Below are 14619 nucleotides of genomic sequence, written 5' to 3'. Positions count from 1 at the left end.
CAGCCTGTACACAGACATATATATCATACACACAGTCTGTGCACAGACATATATCACACACACAGTCTGTACACAGACATATATCACACACACACAGCCTGTACACAGACATATATCACACACACAGTCTGTGCACAGACATATATCACACACACAGCCTGTATACAGACATACATCACACACACAGCCTGTACACAGACATATATATCATACACACAGTCTGTGCACAGACATATATGACACACACAGCCTGTACACAGAGATATATCACACACACAGCCTGTACACAGACATATATCACACACACTGCCCGTGCACAGACCTATATCACACACAGTCTGTACGCAGACATATACCACACACAGCCTGTACACAGATATACATCACACAGGGAGACTGTACCCAGACATATATCACACACAGAGACTGTACACAGACATATATCACACACACACACAGCCCGTACACAGACATTTATCAAAAACACAGCCCGTAAACAGACATATATCAAACACACAACCAGTACACAGACATATATCACACTCAGAGACTGTACACAGATATATATCGTTCACACACAGTCTGTACACAGATATATATCACACACACAGTCTGTACACAGACATATATCACACACACAGTCTGTACACAGACATACATCACACACGGAGTATGTACACAGACATATATCACACACCAGCCTGTACACAGACATATATCACACACACAGTCTGTACTCAGACATATATCACAAACACAGTCTGTACACAGACATATATCACACACACAGCCCGTACACAGACATATATGACACACACATCCTGTACACAGACCTATGTCACACACACAGCCCGTACACAGACATATTTAACAAAAACAGTCTGAACACAGACATATATCACGCACGCAGTCGGTACACAGATATATCACACACGCAGTCTGTACACAGACATACATCACACACACAGACTGTGCACAGACATATATCACACACACAACCTGTGCACAGACATATATCACACACACAGTCTGTACACAGACATATATCACACACGCACAGCCTGTACACAGACATATATCATACACACAATCTGTACACAGATATATATCACACACACAGCCTGTATAGAGACATATATCACACACACAACCTATACACAGACATATATATAACACACACAATCTGTGCACAGACATATATCACACACACAGTCTGGACACATACATATATCACACACAGTCTGTACACAGACATTATTCACACACACAGACATATATCACACACACAGCCCTTACACAGACCTATATCACACACAGTCTGTACGCAGACATATACCACACACAGCCTGTACACAGATATATATCACACACACACAGTCTGTACAGACATATATCCCACACACAGCCTGTACAGACATATATCACACAGAGATTGTACACAGATATATATCACACACACAGATTGTACACAGACTTATGTCACACACACACAGTCTGTACACAGACATATATCACACACACAGCCTGTACACAGACATATATCACACACAGAGACTGTACACAGACATATATCACACACACACAGTCTGTACGCAGACATATATCACACACACAGTCTGTACACAGACATATATCATACACACAGCCAGTCCACATACATATATCACACACACAGAATCTGTACACAGACATATATCACACATAGAGACTGTACACAGACATATATCACACACACAGCCCGTATACAGACATATATCACACACACTGTCTGTACACAGACATATATTACACACACAGTCTGTACAGAGACATATATCACACAGACAGTCTGTACACAGACATATATCACACACACACACAGTCTGTACACAAACATATATCACACACACACACAGTCTGTACACAGACATATATCACACACACAGCCTGTACACAGACACATATCACACACACAGCCAGTACAAAGACATATATCACACACATAGCCTGTGCACAGACATATACCACACAGTCTGTACACAGACATATATCACACACACAGTCTGTATACAGGCATATATAGCACACATAGTCTGTACACAGACATATATCACACACACAGCCTGTCCACAGACATATATCACATACACAACCTGTCCACAGACATATATCACACACACACAGTCTGTACAGACATATACCACACACACAGTCTGTACACAGACCTATATCACACACAGTCTGTACACAGACATATATCACACACGAAGTCTGTACACAGACATATATAACACACACACAGCCTGTACACAGATATATATCATACACACAGTCTGTACACGGACATATATCACACACACAGTCTGTACACAGACATATCACACACACACACACACACACACACACAGCCTGTACACAGACATATATCACACGCACAGCCCGTACACAGACATATATCACACACACACAGCCCTTACACAGATATATATCACACACACAGCCTGTACACATGCATATATCACATACACAGCCTGTACACAGACTTAAGTCACACACACAGCCTGTACACAGGCATATATCACACACACATCCTGTACACAGACATATGTCACACACACAGCCCGCACACAGACATATATCACAAACAACAGTCTGTACACAGACATATATCACACAGACTGTTTGTACACAGATATATCACACACACAGCCCGTACACAGACATACATCACACACACAGACAGTACACAGACATATATCACACACACAGCCTGTGCACAGACATATATCACACACACAGTCTGTACACAGACATATATCACACACACACAACCTGTACACAGACATATATCACACACACAGTCTGTACACAGACATATATCACACACACAGCCTGTATACAGACATATATCACACACACAGTCTGTACACAGACATATATCACACACACAGCCTGTATACAGACATACATCACACACACAGCCTGTACACAGACATATATATCATACACACAGTCTGTGCGCAGACATATATGACACACACAGACTGTACACAGAGATATATCAAACACACAGCCTGTACACAGACATATATCACACACACAGCCCGTGCACAGACCTATATCACACACAGTCTGTACGCAGACATATACCACACACAGCCTGTACACAGATATATATCACACACAGAGACTGTACCCAGACATATATCACACACAGAGACTGTACACAGACATATATCACACACACACAGCCCGTACACAGACATTTATCACACACACAGCCCGTAAATAGACATATATCAAACACACAACCTGTACACAGATATATCACACACACACAGTCTGTACACAGACATATATCACACACACAGTCTGTACACAGACATATATCACACACAGAGACTGTACACAGATGTATATCACTCACACAGAGTCTGTACACAGACATATATCGCACACACAGTCTGTACACAGATATATATCACACACACAGAGTATGTACACAGACATATATCACACACACAGCCTGTACACAGACATATATCACACACACAGTATGTACACAGACATATATCACACACACAACCCGTACACAGACATATATGACACACACAGTCTGTACACAGACATATATCACACACACACAACCTGTACACAGACATATATCACACACACAGTCTGTACACAGACATATATCACACACACAGCCTGTATACAGACATATATCACACACACAGTCTGTACACAGACATATATCACACACACAGCCTGTATACAGACATATATCACACACACAGCCTGTACACGGACATATATATCATACATACAGTCTGTGCACAGACATATATGACACACACAGCCAGTACACAGAGATATATCAAACACACAGCCTGTACACAGACATATATATCATACATATGGTCTGTGCACAGACATATATGACACACACAGCCAGTACACAGAGATATATCAAACACACAGCCTGTACACAGACATATATCACACACACAGCCCGTGCACAGACCTATATCACACACAGTCTGTACGCAGACATATACCACACACAGCCTGTACACAGATATATATCACACACAGAGACTGTACACAGACATATAGCACACACACACAGCCCGTACACAGACATTTATCACACACACAGCCCGTAAACAGACATATATCAAACACACAACCTGTACACAGATATATATCACACACACAGTCTGTACACAGACATATATCACACACACAGTTTGTACACAGACATATATCACACACAGAGACTGTACATAGATGTATATCACTCACACAGAGTCTGTACACAGACATATATCGCACACACAGTCTGTACACAGATATATATCACACACACAGAGTATGTACACAGACATATATCACACACACAGCCTGTACACAGACATATATCACACACACAGTCTGTACACAGACATATATCACACACACAGCCCGTACACAGACATATATGACACACACATTCTGCTCACAGACCTATGTCACACAAACAGCCCGTACACAGACATATTTAACAAAAACAGTCTGTACACAGACATATATCACGCACACAGCCGGTACACAGATATATCACACACACAGTCTGTACACAGACATACATCACACACACAGACTGTACACAGACATATATCACACACACAGCCTGTGCACAGATATATATCACACACACAATCTGTACACAGACATATATCACACACGCACAGCCTGTACACAGACATATATCATACACACAATCTGTACACAGATATATATCACACACACAGCCTGTATTGAGACATATATCACACAAACAACCTGTACACAGACATATATATCACACACACAATCGGTGCACAGACATATATCACATACACAGTCTGGACACATACATAGATCACACACAGTCTGTATACATACATATATCACACACACAGTCTGTACACAGACATATATCACAAACACAGTCTGTACACAGACATATATCACACACACAGCCCGTACACAGACATATATGACACACACATCCTGTACACAGACCTATGTCACACACACAGCCCGTACACAGACATATTTAACAAACACAGCCTGTACACAGACATATCACACACACAGCCCGTACACAGACATATAACACACACACATCCTGTACACAGACATATATCACACACACAGCCCGTACACAGACATATATCAAACACACAACCTGTACACAGATATATATCACACACACAGTCTGTACACAGACATATATCACACACACAGCCTGTACACAGACATACATCACACACACAGACTGTACACAGACATATATCACACACACAGCCTGTGCACAGTCATATATCACACACAAAGTCGATACACAGACATATATCACAAACACACAGTCTGTACACAGACATATATCACACGCACACAGTCTGTAAACAGACATATATCACACACACAGTCTGTACACAGACATATATCACACACAGTCTGTACACAGACATATCACACACACACAGTCTGTACACAGACATATATCACACACACAGCCCGTACACAGAAATATACCACACACACAGTCAGTACACAGACATATATCACACACACAGTCTGTACACAGACATATATCACACACACAGTCTGTACACAGACATATATCACACACACAGCCTGTACACAGACATATATCACACACAGTCTGTACACAGACATATATCACACACACAGTCTGTACACAGACATATATCACACACAACGTCAGTACACAGACATATATCACACACACAGTCTGTTCACAGACATATATCACACACACACAGTCTGTACAGACATATACCACACACACAGTCTGTACACAGACCTATATCACACACAGTCTGTACACAGACATATATCACACACGAAGTCTGTACACAGACATATATCACACACACACAGCCCGTACACAGACATTTATCACACACACAGCCTGTAAACAGACATATATCAAACATACGACCTGTACACAGATATATATCACACACACAGTCTGTACACAGACATATATCACACACACAGTCTGTACACAGACATATATCACACACAGAGACTGTACACAGATGTATATCACTCACACAGAGTCTGTACACAGACATATATCGCACACACAGTCTGTACACAGATATATATCACACACACAGAGTATGTACACAGACATATATCACACACACACAGCCCGTACACAGACATTTATCACACACACAGCCTGTAAACAGACATATATCAAACACACAACCTGTACACAGATATATATCACACACACAGCCCGTACACAGACATATATGACACACACATCCTGTTCACAGACATATATCACACACACACACACACACAGCCTGTACACAGACATATACCAGACACAGCCCGTACACAGACATATATCACACACACAGTCTGTACACAGACATACATCACACACACAGACTGTACACAGACATATATCACACACACAGTCTGTACACAGACATATATCACACACACACACACACACACACAGCCTGTACACAGACATATACCAGACACAGCCCGTACACAGACATATATCACACACACAGTCTGTACACAGACATATATCACACACACAGCCCGTACACCGACATATATCACACACACACACAGCCCTTACACAGACATATATCACACACACAGCCTGTACACAGGCATATATCACACACACAGCCTGTACACAGACATATATCACACACACATTCTGTTCACAGACATATATCACACACACACAGTCTGTACAGACATATGCCACACACACAGTCGGTACACAGACCTATATCACACACAGTCTGTACACAGACATATATCACACACGTAGTCTGTACACAGACATATATAACACACACACAGCCTGTACACAGACATATATGTTACACACAGTCTGTACACGGAAATATATCACACACACAGTCTGTACACAGACATATATCACACACACACACACACACACACACAGCCTGTACACAGACATATACCAGACGCAGCCCGTACACAGACATATATCACACACACAGTCTGTACACAGACATATATCACACACACAGCCCGTACACAGACATATATCACACACACACAGCCCTTACACAGACATATATCACACACACAGCCTGTACACAGGCATATATCACACACACAGCCTGTACACAGACTTATGTCACACACACAGCCTGTACACAGACATATGTCACACACACAGCCCGTACACAGACATATATCACACACAACAGTCTGTACACAGACATATATCACACAGACAGTCTGTACACAGATATATCACACACACAGCCCGTACACAGACATACATCACACACACAGACAGTACACAGACATATATCACACACACAGCCTGTGCACAGACATATATCACACACACAGTCTGTACACAGCCATATATCACACACACACAGCCTGTACACAGACATATATCACACACACAATCTGTACACAGACATATATCACACACACAGCCTGTATACAGACATATATCACACACACAGTCTGTACACAGACATATATCACACACACAGCCTGTATACAGACATATATCACACACACAGCCTGTACACAGACATATATATCATGCACACAGTCTGTGCACAGACACATATGACACACAGAGCCTGTATACAGAGATATATCAAACACACAGCCTGTACACAGACATATATCACACACACAGCCCGTGCACAGACCTATATCACACACAGTCTGTACGCAGACATATACCACACACAGCCTGTACACAGATATATATCACACACAGAGACTGTACCCAGACATATATCACACACAGAGACTGTACACAGACATATATCACACACACACAGCCCGTACACAGACATTTATCACACACACAGCCCGTAAACAGACATATATCAAACACACAACCTGTAGACAGATATATATCACACACACAGGCTGTACACAGACATATATCACACACACAGTCTGTACACAGACATATATCACACACAGAGACTGTACACAGATGAATATCACTCACACAGAGTCTGTACACAGACATATATCGCACACACACAGTCTGTACACAGATATATATCACACACACAGTCTGTACACAGACATATATCACACACTCAATCTGTACACAGACATATATCACACACAGAGTATGTACACAGACATATATCACACACACAGCCTGTACACAGACATATATCACACACACAGTCTGTACACAGACATATATCACACACACAGCCCGTACACAGACATATATGACACACACATCGTGTACACAGACCTATGTCACACAAACAGCCCGTACACAGACATATTTAACAAAAACAGTCTGTACACAGACATATATCACGCACACAGCCGGTACACAGATATATCACACACACAGTCTGTACACAGACATACATCACACACACAGACTGTACACAGACATATATCACACACACAGCCTGTACACAGATATATATCACACACACACAGTCTGTACAGACATATATCACACACACACAGTCTGTACACAGATATATAGCACACACACAGTCTGTACACATATATATATCCCACACACAACCTGTACAGACATATATCACACAGAGATTGTACACAGATATATATCACACACACAGCCTGTACACAGACTTATGTCACAAACACACAGTCTGTACACAGACATATATCACACACACAGTCTGTACACAGACATATATCACACACACAGTCTGTACGCAGACATATATCACACACACAGCCCGTACACAGAAAGATACCACACACACACAGTCTGCACACAGATATATATCACACACACTCAGCCTGTACTCTGACATATATCACACACACAGTCTGTATACAGATATATATCACACACACAGCCCGTACACAGACATATTTCAAAGACACAACCTGTACACAGATATATATCACACACACAGTCTGTACACAGACATAAATCACACACACAGTCTGTACACAGACATATATCATACACACAGTCTGTACACAGACATATATCACAAACACAGCCTGTACGCAGACATATATCACACACACAGTCTGTACACAGACATATATCACACTCACAGTCTGTACACAGACATATATCACACACACAGTCTGTACACAGACATATATCACACACACAGCCTGTACACAGACACATATCACACACACAGCCAGTACACAGACATATATCACACACATAGCCTGTACACAGACATATACCACACAGTCTGTACACAGACATATATCACACACTCAGGCTGTATACAGACATATATAGCACACATAGTCTGTACACAGACATATATCACACACACAGCCTATCCACAGACATATATCACACACACAGCCTGTCCACAGACATATATCACACACACACACAGTCTGTACAGACATATACCACACACACAGTCTGTACACAGACATAAATCACACACACAGTCTGTACACAGACCTATATCACACACAGTCTGTACACAGACATATATCACACACGAAGTCTGTACACAGACATATATCACACACACACAGCCTGTACACAGACATATATCATACACACAGTCTGTACACGGACATATATCACACACACAGTCTGTACACAGACATATATCACACACACACACACACACACACACAGCCTGTACACAGACATATACCACACACACACAGTCTGCACACAGACATATATCACACACACAGTCTGTACACATACATATATCACACACACAGTCTGTACACATCCATATATCACACACACAGTCTGTACACAGACAGAAATATCTGACAGAGACTGTACACAAACATATATCACACTCACAATCTGTACACAGACATATATCACACACACAGCCCGTACACAGACATATACCACACACAGCCCGTACACAGACATATATCACACACACAGTCTGTACACAGACATATATCACACACACAGCCTGCACACAGACTTATGTCACACACACAGCCTGTACACAGACATATATCACACACACAGCCTGTACACATACATATATCACACACACAGTCTGTACACAGACAAATATCACACACACAGACAGTAAACAGACATATATCACACACACAGTCTGTTCACAGACATATATCACACACACAGTCTGGACACAGACATATATCACACACACAGCCTGTACGCAGACATATATCACACACACAGTCTGTACACAGACATATATCACACTCACAGTCTGTACACAGACATATATCACACACACAGTCTTTACACAGACATATATCACACACACAGTCTGTGCACAGACATATATCACACACGCTGTCAGTACACAGACATATTTCACACACACAGTCTGTACACAGACATATATCACACACACAGCCTGTACACAGACATGTATCACACACACAGTCTGTACACAGACATATATCACACACACACAGCCTGTGCACAGACATATATCACACACACAGTCTGTACACAGACATATATCACACACACAGCCTGTATACAGACATATATCACACACACAGCCTGTACACAGACATATATATCATACACACAGTCTGTGCACAGACATATATGACACACACAGCCTGTACACAGAGATATATCACACACACAGCCTGTACACAGATAAATATCACACACACAGCCCGTGCACAGACCTATATCACACACATTCTGCACGCAGACATATACCACACACAGCCTGTACACAGATATATATCACACACAGAGACTGTACCCAGACATATATCACACACAGAGACTGTACACAGACATATATCACACACACAGCCCGTACACAGACATTTATCAGAAACACAGCCCGTAAACAGACATATATCAAACACACAACCTGTACACATATATATCACACACACAGTCTGTACACAGACATATATCACACACACAGTCTGTACACAGACATATATCACACTCAGAGACTGTACACAGATATATATCACTCACACAGAGTCTGTACACAGACACATATCGCACACACACAGTCTGTACACAGATATATATCACACACACAGTCTGTACACAGACATATATCACACGCACAGTCTGTACACAGACATATATCACACACAGAGTATGTACATAGACATATATCACACACACAGCCTGTACACAGAAATATATCGCACACACAGTCTGTACACAGATATATATCACAAACACAGTCTGTACACAGACATATATCACACACACAGCCCGTACACAGACATATGTGACACACACATCCTGTACACAGACCTATGTCACACACACAGCCCGTACACAGACATATTTAAGAAAAACAGTCTGAACACAGACATATATCACGCACGCAGTCGGTACACAGATATATCACACACACAGTCTGTACACAGACATACATCACACACACAGACTGTACACCGACATATATCACACCCACAGCCTGTACACAGACATATATCACACACACAGCCTGTGCACAGACATATATCACACACACAGTCTGTACACAGACATATATCACACACGCACAGCCTGTACACAGACATATATCATACACACAATCTGTACACAGATATATATCACACACACAGCCTGTATAGAGACATATATCACACACACAACCTGTACAGAGACATATATATCACACACACAATCTGTGCACAGACATATATCACACACACAGTCTGGACACATACATATATCACACACAGTCTGTACACAGACATTATTCACACACACAGACATATATCACACACACAGCCCTTACACAGACCTATATCACACACAGTCTGTACGCAGACATATATCACACACAGCCTGTACACAGATATATATCACACACACACAGTCTGTACAGACATATATCACACACACACAGTCTTTACACAGACATATAGCACACACACAGTCTGTACACAGATATATATCCCACACACAGCCTGTACAGACATATATCACACAGAGATTGTACACAGATATATATCACACACACAGATTGTACACAGACTTATGTCACACACACACACAGTCTGTACACAGACATATATCACACACACAGCCTGTACACAGACATATATCACACACACAGTCTGTACGCAGACATATATCACACACACAGCCCGTACACAGAAATATACCACACACACACAGTCTGTACACAGATATATATCACACACACTCAGTCTGTACTCTGACATATATCACACACACAGTCTGTACACAGGCATATATCACACACACAGCCCGTATACAGACATATATCACACACAGAGACTGTACACAGACATATATCACGCACACACAGCCCATACACAGACATATATCACACACACAGCCCGTACACAGACATATATCAAACACACAACCGGTACACAGATATATATCACACACACAGTGTGTACAAATACATATATCACACACACAGTCTGTACACAGGCATATATCACACACACACAGACAGTAAACAGACATATATCACACACACACGGTCTGTACACAGACATATCACACACACACATCCTGTACACAGACATATATCACACACACAGCCTGTACACAGACATATATCACACACACAGTCTGTACGCAGACATATATCACACACACAGCCCGTACACAGAAATATACCACACACACACAGTCTGTACACAGATATATATCACACACACAGCCCGTGCACAGACCTATATCACACACAGTCTGTACGCAGACATATACCACACACAGCCTGTACACAGATATATATCACACACAGAGACTGTACCCAGACATATATCACACACAGAGACTGTACACAGACATATATCACACACACACAGCCCGTACACAGACATTTATCACACACACAGCCCGTAAACAGACATATATCAAACACACAACCTGTACACAGATATATATCACACACACAGGCTGTACACAGACATATATCACACACACAGTCTGTACACAGACATATATCACACACAGAGACTGTACACAGATGAATATCACTCACACAGAGTCTGTACACAGACATATATCGCACACACACAGTCTGTACACAGATATATATCACACACACAGTCTGTACACAGACATATATCACACACTCAATCTGTACACAGACATATATCACACACAGAGTATGTACACAGACATATAGAAACATAGAAACATAGAAAATAGGTGCAGGAGTAGGCCATTCGGCCCTTCTAGCCTGCACCGCCATTCAATGAGTTCATGGCTGAACATTCAACTTCAGTACCCCATTCCTGCTTTCTCGCCATACCCCTTGATCCCCCTAGCAGTAAGGACCTCATCTAACTCCTTTTTGAATATATTTAGTGAATTGGCCTCAACAACTTTCTGTGGTAGAGAATTCCACAGGTTCACCACTCTCTGGGTGAAGAAGTTCCTCCGCATCTCGGTCCTAAATGGCTTACCCCTTATCCTTAGACTGTGACCCCTGGTTCTGGACTTCCCCAACATTGGGAACATTCTTCCTGCATCTAACCTGTCTAACCCCGTCAGAATTTTATATGTTTCTATGAGGTCCCCTCTCATTCTTCTGAACTCCAGTGAATACAAGCCCAGTTGATCCAGTCTTTCTTGATAGGTCAGTCCCGCCATCCCGGGAATCAGTCTGGTGAACCTTCGCTGCACTCCCTCAATAGCAAGAATGTCCTTCCTCAGGTTAGGAGACCAAAACTGTACACAATACTCCAGGTGTGGCCTCACCAATGCCCTGTACAACTGTAGCAACACCTCCCTGCCCCTGTACTCAAATCCCCTTGCTATGAAGGCCAACATGCCATTTGCTTTCTTAACCGCCTGCTGCACCTGCATGCCAACCTTCAATGACTGATGTACCATGACACCCAGGTCTCTTTGCACCTCCCCTTTTCCTAATCTGTCACCATTCAGATAATAGTCTGTCTCTCTGTTTTTACCACCAAAGTGGATAACCTCACATTTATCCACATTATACTTCATCTGCCATGCATTTGCCCACTCACCTAACCTATCCAAGTCGCTCTGCAGCCTCACAGCATCCTCCTCGCAGCTCACACTGCCACCCAACTTAGTGTCATCCGCAAATTTGGAGATACTACATTTAATCCCCTCATCTAAATCATTAATGTACAGTGTAAACAGCTGGGGCCCCAGCACAGAACCTTGCGGTACCCCACTAGTCACTGCCTGCCATTCTGAAAAGTACCCATTTACTCCTACTCTTTGCTTCCTGTCTGACAACCAGTTCTCAATCCATGTCAGTACACTACCCCCAATCCCATGTGCTCTAACTTTGCACATCAATCTCTTGTGTGGGACCTTGTCGAACGCCTTCTGAAAGTCCAAATATACCACATCAACTGGTTCTCCCTTATCCACTCTACTGGAAACATCCTCAAAAAATTCCAGAAGATTTGTCAAGCATGATTTCCCTTTCACAAATCCATGCTGACTTGGACCTATCATGTCACCTCTTTCCAAATGCACTGCTATGACATCCTTAATAATTGATTCCATCATTTTACCCACTACCGATGTCAGGCTGACCGGTCTATAATTCCCTGTTTTCTCTCTCCCTCCTTTTTTAAAAAGTGGGGTTACATTGGCTACCCTCCACTCCATAGGAACTGATCCAGAGTCAATGGAATGTTGGAAAATGA

This window comes from Pristiophorus japonicus, unplaced genomic scaffold, assembly GCF_044704955.1.
Source record: "Pristiophorus japonicus isolate sPriJap1 unplaced genomic scaffold, sPriJap1.hap1 HAP1_SCAFFOLD_240, whole genome shotgun sequence".
Classification (NCBI taxonomy): Eukaryota; Metazoa; Chordata; class Chondrichthyes; family Pristiophoridae; genus Pristiophorus; species Pristiophorus japonicus.
This window is presented reverse-complemented; position numbering follows the sequence as displayed.